This window comes from Falco biarmicus, chromosome 3 (assembly GCF_023638135.1).
Source record: "Falco biarmicus isolate bFalBia1 chromosome 3, bFalBia1.pri, whole genome shotgun sequence".
Taxonomy (NCBI): Eukaryota; Metazoa; Chordata; class Aves; order Falconiformes; family Falconidae; genus Falco; species Falco biarmicus.
Genome location: NC_079290.1, coordinates 107,113,348 through 107,140,343, shown reverse-complemented (window position 1 = coordinate 107,140,343; position 26,996 = coordinate 107,113,348). Strand labels below are relative to the sequence as shown.

General features: G+C 38.4%; 1 protein-coding gene across 1 annotated transcript in view; it reads left to right on the top strand.

The window, feature by feature from the left end:
• Nucleotides 1–26,996, top strand: part of PLCH2 (phospholipase C eta 2) — a 121,752-nt gene that overhangs the window by 20,903 nt on the left and 73,853 nt on the right. The window lies entirely within an intron of this gene.

Below are 26,996 nucleotides of genomic sequence, written 5' to 3'. Positions count from 1 at the left end.
ATGGCCTTGCTTGTATGCAGTCTGTGACATTTGAGTCATGGGAAGGGACCTTTCTGAGTAGAATCGCTGAAATTTTCTCATCACATATTTTTAGATTGGAGGCTTTGCACGCCGAGCTTTACCTTTGCAGCCTTAGGAAGGTTTAAACTGCTTTTGTTAGTTAGCTGTGGTGTGTTCACCTACTGGTAGCAAACCCTCTAATGTGCAGGAAGAGATGATTAAAACATAGCCTGGTTTTGGCTGTTTTAAACTGACACCTAGACTAACCCCCTGACCCCAATCTCTTTACTCCATTAGTTCCTTAGTGATTTTAATGGAGGGTGAAATTTATGTATGTGTTTTATAAATTATTTTGCATGAAGGAACTACTTGTTCTTTTCAGTGTTCATTAAGTACAGTAAAATTGCAACTGTTTTGCTGCATGATAACATAGGATTATGACTCTTGCCACTGTTTTCCAAGACATGCTGGACAGCGTAGTATCTTCATGTAACTGGTGACATTCATACTTGAATAAATGACTGGCGTGTTCTGGAGATGTGCTTAAATAGATGGGGAAACTGACTTCTACTCCCCAGTTAAGGAAAAATATAAAGTGTACCCTCACCTAATGTGCTGATTAGAATCTTGATGTGTTGCCTTGTGTGGTTATAAATAAAAATGGTATAGTCAAATAATTGGGACATGGCAAAATTTATAGGTAGATCGGAAGAATGATATAAGAGTACTCTTTATTTACCAGACCTTCAGACAGTGCAAGTTTGCATCAGTAACAAACTGGCTCTGAATCATTGTCTGGCTTGTGCCTTGAATGGTTTATGCACATTTCCCATAAAAGACCTGTGATCCCTTCTGGTCTTCAACAGAATCTCTCATGGCTGGGAATGTTTCAGTTGTTGGTTTGCTAAATATATGAATTTTAAAATGTCTTTCAAAGATCTTTCAAAGCCTATTTGGAGATACACGCCTATCTGCTTTTGAAACCACAGATGATGTGCCTATCATCCATGATTTGTTAACAAAGAATCGTAACATTGGTGCCTTTACAGAAACCAAGAGATGCAGCTGTGTTCCTGGCTGCGTGTCTTGCGTTGTATCTGAGAGAATGTAAGGTCTGTGTGTTCAACAAGTAAAGTATTTCCAACATAAGGAGGTTTTTCACATATAAAACCAAGCAGCTGTACGCAGAAACTGCACTCCTGCTTCTAGATTCTCATGTTGAAATGCAGTGGGAACCCAGACTGCTTATTCTTAGCCCTTCTTGGCCCCAACAGATAATGGGTATCTGGTTTAGTCTGAAAATTAAGCTGATGAAAATTAACACTTTTCTGAAAGAATGCAAACCTGCCTGTTTTTAAATTTGACTGTTGCATTTTTAGCTGCCTCCCGATGCTGGTTAGCAGAGATGTTTTTTCTGAGTGATGAATTAATTAGCTGGAATATCTTCAGTGGATAGTATTTCGGTGGCTTGTAGCTCCCTTTGGCAATGTAAACTGGAAACAATGCATGAAAAAGTGAAGCTGACAAGACATGCAAACACAGATGAGAGAGAGAGAAAAGGAATAGTAGTCTCAAAGTCTTGGTGGTTTAAGAGGGAAACACTGGAATTTAAAAGGAATGTGTATCACTTCTTTGCCGGATAGTTAAGACAGAAGATGGCCAATAAGAACTTGCTTCTGAATGTAGGTAGAAATAATATCTGGCATTTATTAAATAAAATCAATCATATCTCAATTAAGCCTCATTTTTAGGATTTAATCTAGGAACTAGTAGAGGTCAGGATTATATCTTGCAGGAGGAAAGAGATAGGTATTTTCAGATAAGGCATTGCAAGTTTTATTTCCATAGATCTCTGAAGCATTTGTGCTGGTCATTGATCCTAAAATAGGAAAGTTTTTAGACTGAAATAGTGTTCTTAAGAACTGTGGATTTGAGAGGAAGGAGGATTGTAAGAGAAAGGACAATTGATAAGAATTACAGAATTTGGCATAGGTAGCTTTGCTATAGCAAATGTTTGTGTCTGCTCAATTTCTCTGAAGAAGGCAGTGAGGTATGCTGAACATTTTTGTGAGACACAAGATTATTTTTCTTGTCAAAGCACTTCATACTAAAGAAACAAATGGTAGCCCTGTACCCTGAGCATTACGAGTTTTGTGGGTGATTCTAGTGCAATTGCCTATCAACTGGGGGGTTTTTTGGCTTTCAACCAGGGTCCTTTATTCAGCAGCACCAAGTGCTCCTAAATATTTTTTTCTTTAATCTTGACCAAATATATTCCAGCGGGAATGCTAAATGCTGGGAAAACTGGGAGAAATCATTGCAGTAGAATGCAGCTACAAAGGCCATAAGGGCAGCAAGGAAAACCCAACATCTTTCTCAAAGCAAAATATTTTGGGCCACAAGTGTAAAAATTTTAAGTGAGTATCATAGGATGAGACTGTCAAAACTGATTGCAGCTTTTTTCCTTCATTTTTTCAACTGCTGCTGGAAAATCTTTCTTGAAGTTGATAAGATTGGGATTTATACTGCCTCAGGTTATGGCTCTGTGCCATGAAGTTGTCTGAATTGAGCAGAAAGATACCAAGCTCAAAGAATAACTATTGTTAGCTGTTGCGCTTTTTTGAGTGTTGACAACTTCTGCAGAGGAAAATGAGCTCTTTTCTTAGGAAGCTCTGGAGATTACAGAAGTGATTTTTCACATCAGGTGTTGACTGGAGATTGGGTAGGAGGAAGGGAATTGTGTAACTGATGTCTGTGGCAGATGAGAGATCTGAAGGAGGAGGAGTTGATTTATTGCATTTAAAATAAAAAAAAGTTGATTTAACCCAAGTAGACAAGGCTAAAAGTTTTGGCTTGGCTCTCACAGGAACTAATTTCATCATTTTGACCAAATTTCCAGCAACCGTGAGATCAACTTATCTTCTGCTGGCTTACAATTTGGGCTGAAATGTATATATTTTTTTTTACTAGCATTAATAGGGCTGAATATATTTGTGTTGTCGTTGTATTAAAAATAAGTTTGTCAGTGAAAATATAATCCATAATTAACTGTCATTACACTAGTTCTGACCTTTATCTTACATATTTAGTGATACCAATTTTTTCCTAGTAGAAGTAGCCATCATGTTTGATCATAGTCTAAATGTGCTTCTTTGGTTCGCTGTATGCAGTAAGTACTTAAATATTCTATATTTATTCTTAAATTTATGCAAGTAAGTGGAGCTTCTGTTAACAAATTATTCCAATGACTATATTTTTTTCAATAACCATAAAGTATATTCTTGATTGAAAGGTAGTCTAAAGGAAATGGACAGTTTTTTAACGTCCTGCAAACAGTAACTAAGTTTTACTATGATGCATGTGTTAAATGCATATACATTTTTTTCAGCAGCATTGTAGGGGTTTTTTTTTGCTTTTGATTCTTTTAAAAGTCTGTTGAGCCTCTGTTAGTGTCTTGTTTGTGTTGTTGCAGCATAGGCAAATGCCCAAAGCAGTTGGCTAAATGAAGCTTCCGTTGAGTGTCATGATCACTAGCAATGGAATGAAGCATCTGCTGAAGTACTTTGCTAAACTGAGACCTTTCCTAAGAGATACTATTCTTAGCTGACAAATCTTTTGAATACTGAAGGCCCATACTAGGATCTTTAGCATTCCACAGTCTTCTCTTGCCTTTGCACATCCCTGGAGCCCTTCTGTCCTGAAGTCTGCAAGCTGGTTGATTCATATCTTGTGGGTCCTCATCATGTGAAGATGTGCTTGCTCATATGCTCTGGGGAAGGTTGCCCCAATACTACTATTATAGTGTGTTAATAATAAAAGAGAAATATTTACAAAAATTGTTTCCTGCCTCTCATCTGTGTCACAGCAATAATGATAATTATTTTTCCTAGTACTGTCTCATAAATTGGTTTGCAAGGGGCTTGAAAAAGAGAAGTGCAGAAATTTAGAGGTGAAATAGGTGTATTCCATCATTTGTGTGTTTTCCGGCACTACAGAAGTAAGATGATATGTTCCAGTTATTGCTATATCATATAAACTGACTCTTAAGGATCTACTTTTTATTTGTAGGATGAATTGTAATTTGATGCCTCCTGAATAAGAATTGTCCATTATATATGTCTATACATAAAGCTTTATCAGTGTGCGAACGTAGGACAGAGTGCAAAGAGACAGCAGGAATAGCTGGAGGGAGAGAAAGTCTTCATTGTGCCTGTGCAGCACTTCCAGCATTCCAATGTAAGTGGGTCTGAACCTAAACAAAAGCTGGTCTGCAGCTCAGGAATCCCTTTGCAGACTTTTTCTGAACACCCACTTGAGTTTGTTCTTAACTCCCTAATTAACTCTTTATATGACTCAGTATAAATGCTCTGCAGTGCAGTGACAGCTCTTACCTTATTTGTATTGTAATAAATGCTAAGCGAACTACAGAATTGATCATAATACTGTCGAGCTGTTGTCTTGGGTAGCCTATGCTTTACAATTTGACATTTCAGCTTTATCAAGCCTATGCTGTCAAATGTAACCCTTCAGCTTTTTTATTTGGGTGAATATATCTGCAATAAAACTTAGGAAAGGATGGAGCGAGAGTCTTAAATCACTAGTTGGAATAAATCCATACAGCTAAATAAGTGTTCCTCAATTGGTTGTTTGGCCTCATAGTATCATAGCTACCTACAATCTACTTCTCTACCATACTTACTAATCTTAGATGGCTTGAAATTCTTAGCACTCTTCTGCAGTTTTCTGATTTGTTTCATCAGTTGAGACAGTTTTCAAAACTTGTTGCTTTTTTTGGTATAAAATCTCCACTTTTCTGAGTAGGCTGTATCTGGATGAGGAGTAAGATTGCTATGTAAAAAGGAAATCTGAGTGGAATGCAATTAACTGCTACATAATTTTGCTTTATAATGTGATTAAACATTATTATGGCAGCATTGGGAAGGTCCAAAATCAAGGAAGTATATGGCAAATTCAGTAATTCTCTATTTTCCAAATACGTTCTGGCATGTCTAGACTCACTTTTCCCTCATAATCTGATGAAAGTGTGTTGTGCACAGACATGCAAAATCCTGTTTGCTTAGATATATAGTACATCAGATTAGCCTGGAGAAGTACTTAGATGGCTTTCAGCATGTGGCTCTAACTTGCTGCCTGTCTACATGAGCAGTGCTTCTGTCATGGCAGAGGGGTTGGACTAGGTGATCTTTAAAGGTCCCTTCCAACCCAAACCATTCTATGATACAAATGTAGCTGAAAAGCAGACACACAAGTGATATTATGAGTTGGAAAGTCACTTGGATTAAAGCTAGATTTCTGTGAAACTGCCTGTCAGTTAAAAATAAAATGTGAAACGATGTTGTGGTTCTACTAGTTCTGCATGTATTAGTGAGTGAATGAAGAATGGATACTGGTTTGTTTTTGTTGATGCAGTCTGAAAAGACACACTGTTTATCCCAAGGTTTAAACTTAAACATGTCATTCTCCTTGATTTGGATACTACAAAATTCTGGCACCAAATCCTGAACTTTTTTTGTTTAGTCTCAACTTACAGAATTATGTTTTCAACGCCTTTTCTCCTTCCTGAATGGAGAGTAAGGCTATAGTGTAAGGAATGTTGCAAACTGCTGTTTGTCCTCCTCCTGGCTGCAGAGGCAGAAATGAAGGAGTGAGGCTTGCAGAATGCACCATTGTTCCCTTTGTTGGCAATGTCAGCTTATGGTAAAGTGTTCATGAGTCCACCGACTGTTGTAATAAAGCATGAATCTAGGCTATGATATTGGACAACTCAGTAGAATCTAGTTTTGATTCTGTTACTCACTTGTTTGATTGTTTTTGTAACTTTGCTTTGTCCTGTTGTTTCTTATTTTGATTATAAATGGGAACTGCTATTCCTGCACAACAGACACTTCCCAGTCATGCTTGAGTCCTTTTTTTGGGGGTTGTTTTGGGTTTTTTTGGTTGTTTTTTTTTTGTTACCCCTGCTGAAATACAAATAACAATGATGTTCAACCTAAACAAATCAGAAATGAAATAACTATGGTAAGATCTTCTGGAGAGGGACACTTGTGGGTGCTAATATTAGCTGCTTGGGAACTTCCTGCAAAATGCAATTTGTAGATCCCAAAAGAGTCTGAACCCCAGAAGGTTTGTGTAGCTAGAATACTCGGTTAGGTGAGAGTAAGTTTGGTATGTTATTTATTCTCTTTCCTGCCAAAAAAACCCCCATACAAAACCCAAACCACCCCAGGTCGACATACAGAATTTTTTAAAAATTAGATTTAAATTTTGTTGTATTAAAAAAAAAAGGCATGTCTTTTATGATGAAGGGCTGTTTAATAAGTGAAGCATCTGTTGTATAAGGTAAATGTTCTTTTAGCACACTTGTTATGTATTCTAGGTACCAGCTGGTTCCATTTAGGGATGCTTAATCTAAATCTGCTGGAGACTGGCATGCTAAAATTGGGAGGGAAAAGGTGCAATTACTTTTGTTAGGTTAACATTTTAAAATATTTGAGAAAAACATAGAGTAGGACTATGAGAATTGTTGATTGAACTGTGTCTGAATTGTATTATTCAATATATATATATTCAATATATAACAACTGAATTGTTGTCTGAACTGTATACAAGGATGTTCGTCAGCAGTTTCCAGATTCTGCTGTTTGATTTTTTCAGTTATCCAGGATAAGCTGAATCCTTGGTCTGTGCCTCCCAAGATTCAAATGGAGGGCAGTAAGAGAGTATCTGTGTAGCAGTCAGCTGTATGTGCCTGCTCCAGCTGATTAGACATTTCCTAGTCTGGGTAGAGAATTCCCCTGCGGTCCCTCGCAGACTGCTCTGTGTGTGTGTGACTTCTGTAATTGCTATCTGACATCTCTGTTTCTGTGCCTTGGTTGTAAGATGGTGATTTCTTTAGAAGTAAATTTGTGTGTATTTTAGGGGCAGAATTTCTCCTAGAATTTTTTTTTTTTTTTTTTTTTAAAAAAAAAGAGGTTGTAAATAGAGGGCTCGAAAGTGTTCCTGCCTGTACTTTATTGGATGGATTTCTATGGAGGCTTCTGGGTGACTAACAAATTAATAGTATTAACTTAATTTGCAGAAGAGGTGTGAACATTTAGACATTCGTGTTAGACTGCAACTAGTTGTATGGTGCAACTGATATGCATAGCTGCAACTCTGAAGTTTAGCATTCTGTCTGAACCTTGGTACCTGAGAGCTGGAACAGTAGAGCTAAATAGATTGAGATGTATTTCTACGTTATTGCTTGAGCCCATTTCAGCCTAGAATTTCTCTGAATTTAGGCTTAGTTTACTGCTTCCTAATGCAGACTCAGAAGGTGACTGGCAATCTCTAGCCAGACTTTCAAGTGTTTAAAACAAGATTTGATTTATTTGCAGACATATTACATGCAAATAAGCACCCAAATATTTAGGTGGTGAATTGCCTGAAAGATTAGGAACTAATGTATTTCATCTCAGGTGATCTGGAGTAGATGTGAGGGCTGATGAAACAGTGAAACTGATTCAGTTTCTGAAAAAGGCAGTTTACTGTTGTCCATGCTCATGTAGCATTCTTTAATACTGAAAAACTTTTTGAAAGAATTCAGTCTTAGCAGTTTTATCTCCATTAGGAGATAACAAAATTGTAAGAAATTGTGCCATTTCGGTAATGTAGTATGCATTGTAAGGGAGAAAGTATCATAAATTACTTGATGACAAGAGCAACTTCTGTTCCTCAGGTTAGTTTGCAATCCAGGTGGCCCTATTTGACTGTAATTTAACAGCAGAGGGCAGCGGTGTTCTTAATTTTATCCATACGTGAGTTACACTACATACATGCATGTTCCTTACACACTTGTGATGTAGGGCAGAGATTTACGAACCATATGATGGAAGATACCAGGAAGACATTCGGTTCCTTATGCAGTCCCTGCTTTGCACCTGCCTCTCCACTAGAAAAGGGCTCTGCAGGAGGCTCAGGCTTGAGTCCAGCCTGAACCCCTCCAGCCCAGGTTACAGGGCCTCAAAGGGTTTGTTTCCAGCTGTAAAAGGCAGCTCAACAGAAACTTGAACAGTCATTTTTGTGATGGCTCATTACAATTTCTCTTGCAGATTATTTCAGTAATCACTTCAAATAAAAAAAAGTGAGAGAAGACCCTAGAACTTACTATTTGCTGAAGTGTACCTCCCCAAAAATTAAATTTATAAAATCATTTGAAGTTTGAGTAAGATACAGATGATAACATATAAAGACAGTGCTTAGTTACACTGTCACTTTTTGCAACTAGTGATTCCATGTAAGCATTCCTAGTATTTCCATGTAATCATTGGATTAAAAAAAAAAATCTTGCAGCTATACACACAATTCTTACTTTGCGGCTGATTAAGAAATGTTAATCTGAGGATTTACAACAAAATTTTTGTAAGTGCTTGGTGTGGTTTTGTACATCATAGTAGCTGACTTTTATACTCATTGTATTAACAATTGTCATTATTAAAGGGCTTGAACTGATGCTGAAGTGCACATGAGAAGGATGCACAGGAGAAGATTAAGATGCCTGAATAAAACATGACTGAGCAATCAAATCGCTGGGAAACCAGCATGAGAAAACACACTGAGGGGGGAAGTAATAGTTGAAATTAGTGAAAGCATTAGGAAAATTGAACTAAATGGAAAGTCTGGATTGATTGTAATTCACTTGGGTTTAGGTTTCTTTGTTTTGAGATAATCAAATATATGTAAAGCAGCTAATTTATATTTCAGATAATTTGTTTAAAAATATCTGAAACATTAGGGTCCAATAGGGTTCAAAAGTACTCCAGTGTACTGCAGTGAATTAAAATCTTTCCTGAGGCTGCGAACATTCATGATGAACTCGTGAAAGCTCTTCTGACTAAGCACTTCAAGATTGCAGTAGAATAAATTGGAAATGTTTCAGTCTAGTTTAATGATCTTGATCTGTGCTCTCGTGATACAAAAGCAACATAAATGTCTAAACCTTCTAGCTTGTGTTAAAGACTAATGCAAGCACTCCACAACCTGGACTCTTTCTCAGCTGTTACCTTCCTTTACCAACTTACAGAGTGGCTGTACAATACCATCGTTCTGTAGGATAAATGATGATACAAGGCACAGCTCAATAGCAAGTCTGGACCAAGCAGTGTGTGAGGATCTTGCATTTCATTCTGACTTTGCTGACCATTGGTATCTTGTCTTTCAGCTGATGTGGTTCATCTATTGCTTTTTCTTGTCTGAGGAATGTATATTTGTTTTCTTAAGGATATTCGTTTGGATCAAATAAGCTTTTTAAGCCTTGCCATTTAGCCCAAATAGACTCAACAGGCAAGGAAAAACTATCAAGCTTCCTTGGTTTTGTTTGGTCGGCAGTTTTTGTTTGGTGTTTTTTTTAGTTCAGTGTATTGTAATGTAGTTCTTGGAGGCTGTGCCAAGATGCCTAAAGGTGTTTAGGCACAGATGTTCCACTGAAGTCTGGTGGAAGTTAGCAGCCTAAATACTATTGGAATTGACACCTGCAAGGGAGCAGAGAGGTATCCAGTTTGTTGTCTCCAATTCACACATCGTTTGACTTTGGATAGTGATTTTTGTTTAGAATCATGAAATAATAGTAACTACCTGTCTTTATCTTAGTGGAGTTTTGTTAGGATAAATGTGTGGAAGGTTGTGAAACTGTCAGAATTAGCAATGGGAACCATTAAGGTACTGAAGACAGAGGTTTAACTTGTTGGTCCTTCTCCACTGTCAATAGGAATACTGCAGTTTGGCCTCACCTTTCGTTGTGGTGTGCCATTGAAGTCACACAACTACAAAAAGAAGGGGAGAGTTATTTGGCTTGTCAATTTATATGCTAGCTCTGTCTTCTGTGGAAGTTAACTAGTGAAAACAAGATAAAAGATACTGAGTGAACTATGTTGTAGAATCTTTGGTTTTTGTGTACCGGGGGTAAAAAAAAAAAAGGCAGCGTACTACACGTGTAGGGTATAGCCATGTTAGTTTTATAGCAGTAATCTGCATCTCAGATTTTTGTTTGTGTAACTTAAAATCAGCAGGCCTTCGCTTTAAACTTTGAAAAGGAAAGTAACAAATGGCAGGTTTGATGGGTTAAAGCTTTCTAATGAGCAGACTGCCTTTTTTTGAGGAGCTAAGGATTATTATGTTACTCCAAGACAATTTAAAGTGCTCTAGAGAATCTGTGAGCAAATTATATTGCCCTTACAGAAGTAACCAGTCTTGGAGAGGAGGCTGAGCAAGACCCTCTTTAGGCTTGGACTGCAACAACCAAGTAATATGCTATCAATGTCATAATGTTGTCTGATCTGCGCTACCACTGTGATGATCTTAATGGATCTCTTTTTGTGTCACTTGTTTCTTCTACCACCTCCATCAAAATCTCCCCCCACAAGTTTTCATGCTCTTTCTGTTCTGTATCTGTTGCTGCCTGTAAAGATTTCAGAAGTATGCAGTGGGAAATAGGACACTTCAAGCAGAATAAATAATACTGTTTGCACACGTATCCCAGAGTCTAGGGCAAGAATATTGCTAATGCAATGGTCTGTCTGTGTCACTATTGCCATCTACTGGATGAATGCACAAATGCTAAACTGGCATGAGCACAAACCAGAAAGGAGAGAGGAGACTTTGGAACAAGAATTTACATTTATATCTATCTATCTTCCTTGGTTATTAAACAGTTTTTGTGAATAGTACAGTGCCAAAACCATGATGCATAAACATGGCTCTTCTACTGTATATGACCAGTACTATGAAGGCTTCCTGTGAAAGAGAGAAATCATGGAAGACTGCACTGCACATGTGCTCATATTTACAAAGCCTCCAAACATTCACTTCATATTTCTAGAATGCAGGTTTGGAAGGTTTCATTCTGCCTCGGAACCAGTTCTGTCGGAGTACTGTTGTTTCTAGAGCTTTTGTAACTGGCATCACTTGAATGGTGGATTACCTAGGGGTGTTACCACTGTGTTCCCTCAAAACTGCTGCTAGTTGCACGTTCTTGATAGCTGTGAGTATCTGCTAGCAGGGAAGTTAAATTTCTTTATAGTTTGATTCTTAGAAACAAGTGAAATAAATAAAAACCAATGCTCACTCAGAATAATGTCATAATATTGTCGTATGTTTAGAGGTAGTCAAGTGAGTTCTGGATTGACTGAACCAGTGCCGGAACAATAATAAAAAAAAGTTTTTATAATACTGTGAGAGGAAAAATATGTTCCTTTCATTCATTTAGGTGGGCACTTAGCCTGCATGTTTGTCAAAGACATGGCAGGGGGATGGGAAATCCAGTATTCTTTAACAAAAGTTCAACTATATTGGCACTATTTGTGGGAAGTTCTTAAGATATAGCCATTAGCTGTGAATAAGTCTGTCAATCAAATCGACTCAGAAGGATGCTGTTCTTGTAAGCACTGTAACCAAAAGCTGAGTCTCTCCCTCATACATTTTCTCACAAGTAAATCACTTGTATCTGCTGATAGCTCTGGTGAACTTGATCTCCCTGAAAGTCACTGAAGGCAGTTATAGCTAAGTGGCTCTTGGCCATCATGTCTTACAGCAGGAACTATTGCCTGGCTTTCATTTGCATTTGGAGTTTGGCATACGGCTTTTAAAATCCAAGCCATCTCCGACTGTGTGATACTCTGAAACCTGCCTGGCTTTAGATACTGCTTACCTCCCAAAACATTTAAATGTCCTTCATCTACAAGCAGTTTTCTTTTTATCTTTGTTCACATCAGAATCTTATCTGACAGTTCGATCTGAGGTTAAATAATTCATCAGAGAGGAATGCTTTGTTTCTTGAAAGAAAAATAACTTCATTTGTCTTACGAAGCAAATCATAGTGGTTTCCTGCAGTTCATTAACTATGAAGAACTTCTTTATGTGTGGCTGCTGCTATCTTCTAGGCAAATCCAGGATTCTTCAGCTGCATCACTGGCTATATAGTACAAAAATGAGAATACTCTGCTTTTGGACTCATGAACTCAGAGATACAAACCATGAGTTCAACCTGTGTACCAATGTGAAGGGAAGCTGTTCTATTATGGACCTTCTCTTTTTGTAGAGCATTGTCAGCATAAGAGCTGTGAATGGTTTATAGAAGAGAGTGAATGAGATATTTTTTTGGCAGTATTTTAAGGTTTTGTTGATTGTTTTTCTCAGTGTGAGACAGACTCCTTAGGTGGTCATCAGAATGAGTCTCAAGGATCATACTTTCAGCGATGACGAACAATATTGCTTCACTGAATGAGATTCAGTAGAATTAGGCAAAAAAGATCTTAATTGGTTAAAGAGATCTTTCTGAGAAAGATACCCTTCTGAGCTGGTGGGGATGCTGTTGCTGACAGAACCGAGTGTTACTTCTAATGATGAGAGAATTCTGTTAGCAAATGTATGTTCCTTTTTTTTATTCCTTTTTCTCATCTAATCCCTGGAAGAGTGCCTGGATAGCATTCTCTCAGATGAGAAAGAACAGTGCCATGCAACAGCGTGGTAAGAGCCCTTGGCTTGGCCTTTCTAGTGAGGTCTTGAATGTTTGTGGTGGTTTGGGGTTTTTTGTTTGGTTTGTTTGGTTTTTTACATGTCTCAAGTAACAAATAAAGCTTCCTTTATCCTACTATGTGTGTTCCTTGGCATGTATTTTAAATACAGAAGCATTAACAGCCGCAGTCCTGTACTTCATTTTACTATACTATTTGCTATAACAAGTTCCTCACTTCCTTTGATATTGAGTGAAGTTTGGGAGATGCTTCTCTGGGAGAAAATAGCATCAAGATTCAAACAATAAGCTCGCCAAGGATCTGAATATATTAGAACATGTTTTGGCATTTTACTGAGTTTTGTATGATGTGATCATGTTGATCTGCCTGTGTACCTTTTCCTTGTATTTAAAACTTTTTTTCACTTTGTGCTTTTAAATATTTGAGTGTTGTTAAGTACTACATTGCACTGCACTGTGTAATTGTGAAACAATAAGATAGATATAAATTAGAGGGTTTATATTTCATTTTGGCCATTTCCATAACAATTTGATTAGAACAGTTCTCTGAATAATACTCATTTAACCATGTGAAGGGCTAATATTCCAAAATTTAATGGAGAATTGAAACTGTGTAAACCACTCAGAAGGTATAGTTTGATTCCCCCCCCCAGTCATAGGACATGGAACTATAGTCGGTGGATGAAATAATTTAATGCAATACTCTACCATTTGCCAGAACCACTGATATTTCCCTGAAGTAATAATCTTTTTCCCTCCCTGAAATGCTGGCTCCAGACAATTGGCTCAGTAAAGAAGACAACAAATGATTTTGCAGCAGTTTAGAGACCATCTTAATCCCCTTAATGCTGGTGTATCCCTTACCGATCCGGAAGGGGTGTGTAGGTTCCTAGTAGGCTAGCAGGGTTTGTGATTGGATCTAAGGAAGAAAAAACTTCAGCTTTGTGTCACAGTGAATAACTTTGTGCTTACATATGCAGATGTTTAGAATGTGCAAGACCATTAGTGAAGGTCAGAGGAAGATAGTTCCAAGAAAGTGTCCTCCACACAACACAAATCTTTGTAATAGTGCAGATGCAGGAGCAGGGTTGCTTTCAAGATCAAGCTTCAAAGTCTAGAAATGGAGCTTAATGAAATCCCCAAATGATCATTTGTTAGAAGCACTGGCATTTAGACCCATGATTGTAGAACAGGTTTTGTTCTTACCATTTATTGGCAGAAATAAGGAATAGATGGACAACAAAGTACTGTTTGAAGGAGGGGAGGGAAGACTTGTTTGTGCTTAATCAAGGATGCTGTCCTCCAGAGGAAAATGGTTAGGAAAATCTAGGTCTTTTGACTCATTTTCCTCGTGCAGCTCTAAGTAAACATTTGAATTGGAGAAGCTTGACTGTGGGCAGGGACTAAAAAAGTTAAAACTTATGCTTTAGAGATGCAGATATCTACAGAGCATATAGTTCTCCCAGGAGAACATTAAACTTGTGAAAACCTTTGCAGTCTTGGTTGATTATACTGCACTGGCTGTGGGGTGGTGTTACTAGATTGTGTTTCTTTATTAGAACAGGTGATTGAGAGAAGTGGAGCAAGATCATCTGTTCTTACGTGATTGTAAATTCACTGCAAAGAAACAAACATTATTCTGTTCTGCTGCCTTGAAAACTTGTTTGGGGATGAAGGGGTGAAGGATCCACATCTTATTTTTCTAGAGATAGTGAATTTGTTCTTTGCAAATAATTTTGTTTGTTGTTTTGGATGTTCAGGGTTAGAGGTTTTAAATACTTCTACCTGAAGAAGAAGCAAGCATTAGTGGGTGGAGAATAAATCTCTAATAGAGATCTCTAGAAGTTTTAGAAGCTGTTAGTGACTGGGGATCACAGCAAACTTAAAGTTCATAGGATTTGTGATCCTTAATCACTTGGCATGATTGAAAAGGGACACCTCATATGGTAGCAAGAAATCATGGCTGTGGCAGTGTCTGACTGCAGTTCCTTGTTAAGCAGTGGAAGAGAAAAGCAGAGGAAACCTTAAAAGAAGGAACATGAGCATTAAACAGCTGTCATAAAGAATTCCCTGTTGCCTTAGAGGAACAGACGTTTCAGTGTCAACTGACACTGGAACCCGGAAGGAGGTGTCAGTCAATGAAGAGTTAATTGTTCCAGCAAAAAGTAGTTTAGATAAAATCCTACCTCTTTTTTTCTCCCCCGCTTCCTTGGGTGTTGTGTACAGTAAAGGAGCTTGTACCATCAGAAAACTGACAGTGATTCCTCAGTGACTGAGCTAATAAATGGGATGAAATTTAAACTGCCTTCTCACACAAACAGAAAGAGGGACTTGCAGAAGAGGGAGCAAGACGGAGGGGAAAATGCTGAGTATTTTTTCATTCTAACATAGACAGTTGAAAAAAAATTGTTATTTCTACAAGACAATGGATTTAGGAAGCCCATCGCAGAAGCACAGTAGGTGGTTTTATTCTTTTTACTCTATATGCTAGAATTTAGCTAGAGGATAAATTGTACTTATGCTTATGGGCACAGTTCTTTTTCAGTAGTACGCTGATTACATCACATTACTCTTCCTTTTTTCTCACTTGTTCAGAGATATTTATGTAGCTGTTTGACCATGTTTGTTCAGAAGATAGTATTTTTTTAGACCTTATCAGTGCACTGTCGTTCCAAAAGCTTTTCTATCGGTAAGCAAGCATGTTTTATTAATTGTGGCCATAGTATCTAGATAAATACAAGACTGTTAAGTAAATGAAAATCCATTCCGCTTACTGTAAATGAAATAGGCACTGCTTCAGGGAAATGGTAATGCTGAAGATAGAGGAATTCATAGTTCCCTGACAAATTTGTTTACTTCAGAGCAGTTTCAGCTGTAGACGTTACATTTCAGTGTACCTTGCAAACTTTACTGATGGAGGAAATGAAGGCTGGTTATTTGAGGGACTACACCACAGTGCCAAACTCACACATCATTTCTTAGTGTCATTAATCATTTATATCTGGAATAGAATCATCTCTCTGCTAACTGCTACACAGTTCTGATGTTCCTGCATTCTCTCAGTGATTATAAGCTGCCTTCTCTCTTGCAGATTAAGCTGATCGGTTTCGATTGTGCAGTCACTCTTTGGTTGTTGTGCATAATTCATTAAAGCCATTAACATGTTCAGATCTCAAAATTTATTCTCCAGTGTTGTGTGTGTTCTGTGGTTCTTTATCTGCATATGTCAGTTGCATGTTTTATGACAAAGCATATTTGTATAGAGGATGATGTTACATGTATCTTTGTTCTGTTTGAGGATAAAGCTATCGCATCTTCAATAATGGTTGTAACACTTGAGGTATCCTGTGTGATGAGCCATTTTGAGCAGATAATTAGTCAAGTAAATGACTGACAAGCAAATTACAGCTAACACATGGAATGCAATCTAACTATTAAAAGCACCTGCAGGCATTTGGGTGCTGCGCAAGCCAGGTCCTCAGAAAATCTTACAAGGGGAGATAACAGTTTATTCAAAGCTTTATTGAACAGCCACTTAACTATCTTTCAGGGTGTAGTGCTACCTGCTTGTTTTTCCTGTGCCCACAGAAACAGTGACCTTAAGGATATTCCTCCAGCGGAACAGTTACATTCTTTCATTTTTCTTTTCTCCTTTGGCTTTATATAACTTCCCCACTCTTCTAGCATGCAGTTGCCACAGAACTATTGAGATGCTTATGATTTAATCCTCCACTGGAAGAGCTTTTTTTTAATAGTGCAAGTACCAGATGTTAGGTTCAAGCTTCTTACAGACAGGTAGGGTAGGGATAAAGTCTGTATTCTCTGCATATCATGGCCATGATGTCCTGTAAATATAATTTTGATATTGGAGTGACTTGCCCATCATCATTTGCCAGCATCACCAGAGAGTGTGTGCTGGGTTCTTTATGTCTGGTTTAGAACATGATTTTCTTTCCTTGTATGAATTCAGGTGACTTGGCTGAAATTGTGCTGTGTGCAGTTTGCTGTTTACTTCTCAGTAAAAGTTGCTGACTTCAAGTAACATCCAAGCTGTGCAGGTTTCTCACTTTGATAAGAACAAAGTTTGAGGCAATAATAAAAGTTAGAAGTGTGATGGAGTTGTGAAGGTCCCATGCTACATTTTTGTTGTGAAACATGCAGCATAATTAGATACTTTAGGGATAAGAGACAATGCAGTGACAGACTGTTGCATTAATTTTTATAATGGAGAAATAAATATTATACCTGTCCTCAGCACCCAAACAGGTGATGTTTATGCTGTCGGATGAGATGCACCAAGAAAGTAAGGAGGATTTGGCAATTACCTGGAATACAGCCTGCATTGGCACAGTTTTTTATGTCTGAGACTTGTGGATTGTGCACTGAATTCTTGTCCTCTTCTGCACAGTGAAATAGTTAAAGGTATATTTCCAGTTTCAGCGAAGATTTGAACAGCCTGTAGATGTGCCATTCTGTTTCTTTTCCTCCCCTGACAGTGGCTGCACTCTTCAGGGCTAATTCAAAGCCTGCCAAATTGGATGTGAGAGCTTTTCTTCCTGTGCTGTAAAGTTAGGTGTGAGTCAGCAGCGTGTCGCTGTAACGGCGCTTCTGCCAGCCTTCGCAGGGTATCCAGGTGGTTGAGGGAGGTGATTATTTCCTCCTGAGCATCACTTCTGAGGCCCCATCAAACACTGTTTCCAGTTTTGGTTCCTCAACACATGGGTGATGTTTCCAACTTGAGACTCAGACAGTGCTTGATTAGATATTAGGGGTCTGGAGCATATGATGTACAAGAGGATGAGGGAACTGGGCATGACTAGCTTGGAGAAGAGAAGCAAAGGGGTGTGTGTGTGTAATCATGGTTTTCCGTTGCTAATAGAGACTTAGAGGGCGAATCCTGACTCTCCTCAGAGGCATACGGTGAAAAGGCAAGAAGCAAAGGTCACAGGTTGCCACAAGGGAAACTTGAACATGGCAGGGGTGGGTACGATGGGTGGTTGTGTGATTAAGTGATTGTGATTAAGACAAAGTACTGTACCAAGTTACCTGAAGAGGCTGTGGAATCTCCATTTTGGAAGACTTTCAAAAGTCAACAGAGCAAGTACAGAGCAACCTTATGCAAATCTGAAGCTGCTTTCATGTTTAGCCTGCCAGTATGCCTCTATTTTATGACGACTTGTTTTTAAATTATATTAGGAGTAGTGGCTATTCAGCAGATTTTCTGCTACATCTCTACTAAGCGATGTGATTTTTATCAACAGATGCAACCTATAGTGTCTCAAGTTTCCTTGCTCTTCCCTCTAGTCTGGGAAAATGCAGCTCCCAGAACGTGTCTCAGGAAATTGCGTTATGAAATTTACAGATATGTTGCTGAGGAGCTAGGGCACCAGGTATACATGTCATTGATGTAATTGTAACAAAAAACCACAAGCTAGACTTTTTTTTTTAATATATAGGATCATGCTGCAAGCATTTCAGAATAACTGGTCATCTTGTCAGTGCCATCGAGAAGCCATCTGCAGCTTTGGTTTCTGTCAGTTACATAATAGTATAAAGCAGTTTTTTCCTTCCCTTTGAGATGTAGTAAGGCTTGCTTTATTATTCTACAAATATTTGTATACAGTGGCTAAATAAGGTACACCAGCAGGTTTAACATGATTTATTGGGTTTTGTTTGGGGTTTTTTTCAGCATGTCAAGGTCGTATTTTCAAAACCAGGCAGGCCCAGCAGTAATATGGAAACTTTCATGGTTACCTTGTTTTCTTCTGGAACTGATGCTAGACATGCATGGTTTGTAAGCCCTCCTGTCTGCTAATATATTGCACCTTCAGGAAGAGGATTTAACATGATCCTTTTTGGTTTTGCTTTTGTCTGACAAGATGCTTACAGGTGGGAGGCAGTCTCCCTTCAGTGCATTCCCATGTCTCTCTTGGAGGGAAACCAATTCCTTCAGTAGAAGTCTTTCCTCTGCTGTGGACTGTAAGGCTTGATAAGTTAACTTTTCTAAGGATTCTTAGAGGAAGGCATTTTACAAGGAAAAATCTTGAATGCTAGCATCGTGGGAGATGTGAATTTATTATATAATGATCTCTAATAAGCTAAAGGCATGGGACTGCTGAAAATGTATAGCAGACTCAACACGCACATGGGAAATGTTACAGTGGAAGTGTCCTTAAATCAAATCATTATTCTGTTGCATCATATTTTATGGAGAAAGACTGGTGAAAAAGTTGAAATAACTACTCTGAGATGAAATAGTCAAATGCGGATTTTTATATCAATGGCCCTTATGGAACTTTTGTCAATGAAGTTTTTGGAGAGGATGCGTTCTTCCTGCTCCAGGGCCATCTGTACCTGTTAGGAGTTTGGAATTGTGGTGCATTGGTTTTGTCGTCACAAACTTTTAAAAGGTATGTTCAGCTTGCTTGGTATAAATCAGGAGATTGTCTGCATCTGAAGAAAAGGGCAGAATATTAAGATAATGACTGCAGTCAATGGACTTAAAGACTGACTTGCTGCATCCATACATATAATGAAGCTTTTATGCATCCATGGCATGAAACTAAAAGTAGTGCTGTCAAGCTCAACCAACTTACATGGATGAAGAAGGAAAAATTGCTTATCTATGCAATATTGGGAGGGAATTCAGCATGCCAGCTAATGATCAGTTATCTTTAGTAATGCATCTAAGATTGTCTAAAACAAGTACCTCCAGATAGTACTGGATACTTTGACTCCTTGGGTACAAAGTGTAATCAGATAAGGCATCTGAGGATGAAACTAATTCCCCTTTCCTTCTTTTCACGACACTGGGATGCTTCCTTCATCCTTTGATCTTAGGCATATTTTGGTTTATTGAAAATTAATTAAAACTTTGGTCTAACAAGCTTTAATTGGATGCTCCAGGAACATACCTTGGTTGTCTTATGTGGAGGTACAGCCTAATGCAACATGGTAATTCCCTTTTTCCCCTTTTCAAAGGTATTGTTTTGACATACAGTTTTGCAGATGTATTTTGATGCAGATTCTTTTTGCCTGAAGCAGCAGTATGGTCTCTGCATGACAAACTATGAATTATTTGCACATGTGTTCATAAATTTGCCTCATAATGAACTAAGAGTAACAAAGATCTTACTAGGTGTAGCTGTGTGGCTGTGGTTTGATTAGGTGAATACTATCAAGGCATGTCACTTGTCTTTTTTTCTAATTTTCTGTCATTCTAAGCTTATTATAAGCTTAGAAACTTCCTTGAGCAGCCCTACACCTTTTGTTTTATTTGCAGGCTTTGTATTTTCAAATTACATCAGTTCTCTTGAACCTGAACACTGTCTTTTTTTAGTGGGAATTAACTGCTAATGTATTTCTGGTGAAAACTGTCAATTCGTTTGCGACCTTCTGTCCCGGTTCGGACTGATACAAGAGAGTGAAGACCTATGATAGCTGAGTGCTTCCAGCAAGTTTTTCATTTGAGTCTTTATTCTTGCCTTGCATTTCTGGGCAACCTTTCATGCCGTGCCCCTGCTGCTTAGTGATTCATGTTCATAAGAGGTTGGTTCTAACCCTTTTAAAAAATAAAACCCAGCTGGGGTCAAACCTGATAGTAAAGCTTTGATGCTTGCTGCTGTAGCACATGACTAAAAGTTTAGTCCCCCATGGTCCTCCCCCTTCAGAGGACTCTCTTCATTTATTCATACGTTACTTAGCTGATGATTTGAATAACAGATGTGTATGGGGGGGCATTCATAATTTATTACCAGGAATGAACAAGCCGTGGCCTGTGGACAGTGAGGACAGACTAAATTCACTGGGTTTTGGGGGCAGGCATTTCCTTTAACAAAAGAGTAGGGTTTTTTCATGCATTGGAGCCATTGGTCACTTTTAAGCTCAGCTTTAGGTAGCAAAGGCTGCTCCCAGGAATTTAAGGGCTGTACCTGACAGGTCAGAGCAAACATACATGAAGTGGATACAGGGTATCACTGAGAACAGGGAAGCTCCTGCATGCAGGGTGTTTTGTTTGGTGCTCAGGCTGCCTAGTAAGACAAACAGAATTCTGGGCTTTCGTTTAATTAGTTGAAAATAGCTAAAAGGGGTGACAGTGGTTTTTATTTAGCAGTGATATGTAGAGATTTTGCTGCAAGTTCCAGTGTTAAGCTATGAATTACAGCATCTCTGTGATATTTGTAGGACAGCCCTAATGCTTAGGATGTGACAAAACCTAAACTGCCATCTGTTGAACCCTCTTATTGGCTCTGTTGGATTTTGGTTCAGGCTTATGTAGACTGTTCTGTCTCCAGTCAGGAAATACTTGAGAAGGCCATCTTTTGTTAACTTCAAGACTCAAAACAGGTCCAGACGAATTTTATAGTAAACATCTAAAGTAGACATGGCTCTGTATTTGTAACTTGTATGAAATTACTTACTTGGGATCTATCGAGTATCACCAAATGTGAAATATTTTGTAAAATTGATTTTTTTGTTCGTTTTTTTTAGTCAGATTAAAAATACAAAAGTATTTCACAAACTGTTCAAATAAACCTGTTTCTTCAGTTTTGGAACAGTGTGCAGATTTCTTGGTTGTTTTGAAACCTCTCATCTCATTTAAGGTTTATATAGTGTATATATTACTTATATATACACTATGTATTACATATACTTCGTGTGTAGTGTAAGTTACTATGTCACATGCTTTTTAAGTCACTACCTATTTTGATGAAACAAAACATTTTGATCAAAAATACATGTATTATTTTGGGCACTTCCCTTTATAGAAATCATGAAAGAAAACCTTCCCAGTTCTTTTTAGAGTTCTCTGCTGAAACACTGTCCACTGATGTTTCTGATATCTGAAAGAAGTGGTGCAAGATGATCTCAGCGAAGATAGTTGTTACAAGACATGAACTGAGACTTTTAACAGGAGTAGAATAAATATAATTGCTAAAAAAGAATGGGGGGTGGTGGGGGTTTTGAAACAAAAACTTCCAGTCCCATATTTTTTAAATCTGTCTGTGCTAGCCTGCATTTGTTTCATGGCTGAGTCTTTGGTTCCTTTCAGGAGGTATGACTTTGGCACACTTCTTGGTTCTTGGAAAGGAACTTCAGTTTCATTCCTGAGTTTCTTCCATTTCTAACTTAAAGCCCATCTGTGAAAAAGCAACATTCTGAGTTAAGATTTTTGGAACACAGGTCTATTTCTGCTTCTGATATTTTTGTATAGAGCAAATAGTACTGGTAGCACGAGTATGATTGACAGGAGCTGAGGCACAGCTGGTTCCTCTAGTGCTGGGTTTTATTAATTAATAAGAAAGATCAAAATATTGTCACTCTTAATTGTGTTTTCATGACAGTGTGTGTGTATGTTAAAAACATGTCATTGTGTAATTCTACTTTGGAATTAGAATTACTACAGTAATGTACACATTGCCTATGTGGTACAGCAGCTTCTATCATGAATGTTTGCCTTTTAAAGGCTGAAGGAGACAACACATTCTCTGAGCAGGGCATTACCTGGTACCTGAGGACCAAAAAACCACAGCTGCGGGTAGAAAACCACACTGAATAGGGAATTGCAGTCCTCATAATGCCATACCGACAGCACGGCGGGAGTGACCTGTAAAAAGGAATGAGTCTGTGACTTCATAGACAAGCTCATGTGGAAGATGTTATGGAGCTGCTTATGGATGACAGGGCAAATGAATGCAATTACTTTATATAATAAAATGGACTTGGTATTCTGTGGTAATAGTCTCTGACTGACAGCTGGGAGCCGGGGGGTGGTGGTGGAAGAGAAGGTGAACTAGCTTTCTGGTATGAAACAGAGCTTAAGACTTCAGCTGTGTAACACAGTTTAAATTCCACATCTCTCTGCATCTTGCAGAGAAACCTAATTTTTTAAATCTCCACAGGCTTCTCAGAGACAGAAGATGCTAATTTTAGAAATGTGGCAGCTCGTCTTCTTCCCCACCCCCTTCCATTTGCTGCCAGAATGCTTAACAATGCAGTAAACAAGCTGTAGAAAAAAGGGGAATAACCTCAAGAGCTGACAGTGTTGGCCTTTGTCAATGGCATTTTTGGGGGAAGGGCTTGCCCCCCTGCCTTGTGGGTCCAGAGTTTGAAACTAATTTAAAAATAGAAGAGTAACAGTTGAACTGACAGGAGAAAGTATTTAAAGGTGTAGTAATCAGGGCTAGCAGTCTCCTTTCACTGACCTGATTAATTCTGCACCAGTACTCAGGATAGTCTAAATTAAACCGTTGCATAAGAGGAGTGCTTGGAAGTAACAAAAAAAGCCCTAAATTTTCAAGTAGGACTTGGAGATCTTATTTTGGGCGCTCATCTATACAGTGAGAATTGCACTCTTCTCCCCATAGTATCTCCTTAGGGATTTAATATATATTATGAAACGTGAAGTACACTGGAATAACTTCTGTTTTGAAATGCCTTTTTACTGTGCAAAAAGATGTGTTACTTCATCTTAGTAAATATCCAGGGTCCAAATTAGTGCAGTTTAGTGAACTATAATTTCCACACTCTGTACAGATTTCCTTGTGTAGCTGCACCTTTATCCTCTGCTTCAATCTTGTGTGCAAAAACAGAGTTTGGAAAATGTTTATCCAAAATCAAATCTGTTAGCGGTGCAACTATCTAAATATAAGGCCTTATAGTGCAAACTGTTTTGTTCTCATTTTGGTAGCAGGTAGACTGACCTGGGTGTGTTGGCTAGAATTTTCATGATGAAGCTTTTTATTTAAGAATTTTCAGTGCAAAGTACCCCAAGTTCCCTTTAGGCTTACAAATGCCCAACACTTTTGGAACTCTGTTTCATCATAATTGCTCCTTGGGCACTTGAAGTTTTGTGTACATAAATGAAAAGGCTGTAGGAAATTGTTTAAAATTAAGCATTCATTGTTACTTCAGAGTATCTGCATGACCAAAGGTATTCTGTTAGACCTGCACAAAACGCACGTGTTTTCTGTTTAGAAAATTTGCTATTTTTAAAGTAGGAAATGCGAGGCAGTGAAGTGTTCATTACATTCAGAACACGTGTATAATAAATCTGCTTAAATTTAACATGCATCATAATTTCAAACACCCTGGAGTGCCTGAAAAGTTTAACAAAGCATGAATGCCTCATCTTAATGCTTATACAGAGCAGCACATTTAACTTTTTCAATTTATTTGGAACAATGGAGCAGAGTGCAACACAGCTGCTTTTTATATATGCAAACATATGTTGTCTTCTATTACTAATTAGTAATTGAGACCACCTCACTATGCATTTTTCAGCCCATCATGGCTCAACTGTCTGAAAACTGTCTTTCTTCAGAAGTTCAAGTTAGAGTTGTGACTGAATTACAAGTTTTGATGTTGTGGAGAGACAGGTTCAGGACAGGTTTCACCTCCAAATGCTACTTACTACACATGTTTTGTCATATATGCTCTGTCTGCTCTTTTCTGAAAAATGAGAAGATTAACTTGTTTCTTTGTTCCATTCCTGTCTGGGTATCTTGTCCCCAGCACAAAACAAAGATGCAGTTTATCATGAAGTGTGTTACTACTTGTTTATAAGGACAATCCATGCAGCTCTGGCAGCCACGATTCTCTTGTGATTGTGGTTGTTTTCCACCTGTATCCACAGCTCTGATAGTGCTGACACCAGCTTCTTAGAGGAAACTAAGCTTTGCAGACAACAGGCTGTAGGGTAGAAAGTATGGCAAAAGCAGTAACACGAACGAACACAGAAGGGAGCTGTAAGCATCGTCCCTTCAACTACCAACAGAAGAAAAATGGAAGAAAGGAGTTGTGTTGAGCTGCATTTGAGCAAGAATTTCAATGCATTTCTATTTTTAAGGGGAGAAAAAAGATTCTGTGGAGAAACAAAGGGATCTGAGGTAATTTAGGGTTAATCTCTGAGCTGTGTCTCTGTTGCTTGGATGCATCTGTAATAACCAGGCCTGTGTTCTAGTAGCTGAGATGTAGCCCCTCGCTTGGGGAGTTTAAAAACTAAGTGAAAAAGACAGGGAGAGTATTGGAAGGTAGAACAACAGTCACCAAGAAGGGAAATGATCCTTAGGTTGGTAGCTGAATGAGGAATTAAGGCTGATGTCCTGTTCAGTGCTATATATACTCACACTCCCTTTCACAGCAGAGTAGAATGTGTGGAAGATCAGTCCTTGCAGATACATGTATTTTTCCATGAACTGTTTCTGAGACTGCGGTTTCTACTTGATATTGAATACAGTCCTATCCTTCAAGTAAATGGGAAGTAGATGCCTCTTTGGTTCTGAAAATTAGGTACTTACATACGTGTCTATGGGCATAAACATCTCTTAAAACTGGTAGAGAGTAATTAAGCGGCTTATGATGTTCCTCAGGAAGACTGTGACAGAACGAGAATTTGACCACCCATCTCTCCTAAGTCTGAGGTTGAAGCTGAATGAACGGCATATACATCTTGTTACTGAGAAATGTTCTTCCCTTCCCCTCGTTCCTCCCACTGGCAAAAAGGTTCTTCAAAGAGGGACGATATAACTCCAGATCCTAAGAATGACTTTTAGAAAGGCTTGGTGGCTTCTGATCTTAACTAGTAGAGGCGTCAAAATCTCTCTGGTTGATTCATTCTAATAAAATACTACTTGATGTCAGGAGGGCACTAGTGATTCTTTACAGGTGTTAACAGTGGGAGTGTTCCTGCTTGTGTACTGCAGCTTGACTATGTAACTTCGGTAGGGACTGCCTCTTTGTGGGTGAATAAAAATATTTAGCTTCCCTTTTTTCCCCATAAGTACAGACTGTATGAATACCACAGTGCAGGGTTGTACTTCAAACACAAACCTCTCAGTACACCTTTAAGATCTGCCTTCCCTTAGCTGTCTGATTCCTGAAGGCAGATAGATGTTTGCCTGAGAACTCTCTTTGTACAGACTTAATACATTTTGGAAACAGCTATGGCTGGAGGCGAGGCATCTGCATAGCCACATAGTCACTCTCAAGATTGTTTTTTACTGTTGAATATGGGTTGGTTGTAGTTTGTTAGATATTTAATGATATTACAGTGAGAGCAATTGTACAGCAAGATAAAACACAACATTTGACTTTTCAGTTATAAAACCTGAAGCGACAAATAGGAGCAGCAAGCCAAGGGATTTGTATATTTTGCTTTTAATGATCTTAAAATAAGCAGCATGCATTCCAGCAGCAAACAGCCTAAGCCTTGTATCTGTTGATCTGCAGCTGTCACTGGAGCAGCTGTAGATTTTATCTCCTGCAGACTATGTAAGCTACTTACCAAAGTGTTTTTGCTTAAGCAAGGTGGCCCAGATGATAGTCTTTCTCTCATTTCCAGATTCTTAGTCAGATGTTTGAAAATGTGTTGGGAGCTTGTTTGTAAAACGCCACAGGAAATAGAAACGCCGCATAAAGTCTTATGATATATGTGTTGCTGGAGTTGTAACTCTATGGAGCACTCATTGAAGTGGTTGAGAATTTACTAGTACTAGTTCAGTGTGGTACTTGGTTCAGCTTTAGTTCTTAAGGCTTTCTAAGACCCCAAGGTCTATTTGAAACTGTCTTTCTCTTATTTCTTTATTGCCTTTCCCCTTTCCCCCTTCTTGGCTAGACATAAGCATCTTCTAACCTTGCTAAATACAGATTTTCATGGGAAAACATGGGTTCCTTGAAAACTTTGAATGGCCAAGATGATTTATGGGTCTTTGAAGGAAATATGCCAACAAAGCATTTAAGTTCTTCCAGTCTCTGAATTAGAAAAGGAGTTAAGACTGACATAATAAAGGTTGTATATGTTGTTTATTCAGAGTTGCTGTGGTGAAAAAGATCAGGTTAAACCAGCTCAGTTAAAACAGCTTTCTCAGTGTTCTCTTGCCTTCTAGTCTTCAACAGAAATTTTGCTTGTTGGACTTTGAAATGTAGAAATACAATACATTTTAAAGAGCAGTAAGCCCACCATAGCTACTGTTGAAAGGAGTGAGCTTTGCTGTCAGTATCAATTATGGGAAGATTGTGCATTCAGTTAGTAGTTCATTTTCTTGTCTGGAAACAACAGCTATTTGCTAGCCCACAGAATATTGCATCAGTAAACTGTATTTCTACCTAAACTCCACTGTTGTGGATGGTTACAATCTAATGTCGATTATTAGAATAACGCTAAGCTAGAGGTTATTTTTTCTCTATTGTGAAAACCTCCTTTACTCATAGGGTTTCTATGCTGCTAGCTTCTCACATTTATAATACTTCTCCTTTCCCATCTCAGCACCTGATCTCTCCTGGCCGATGCTGTCTTTTGCTTTCTGTGTTTCCTATTCCTTCGCAGGTTGCCGTTGCCAGCCCAGCAGTGGGGGTTCCGGGAGGCTGCTGGACACTGAATGCTTGCTGTAACAGTATCATTTTGCTAGTGAAACCGGTTGATAATCCAGGATTTTACTAGTGACCTAAAGTTAAATTTAAAAGCTGC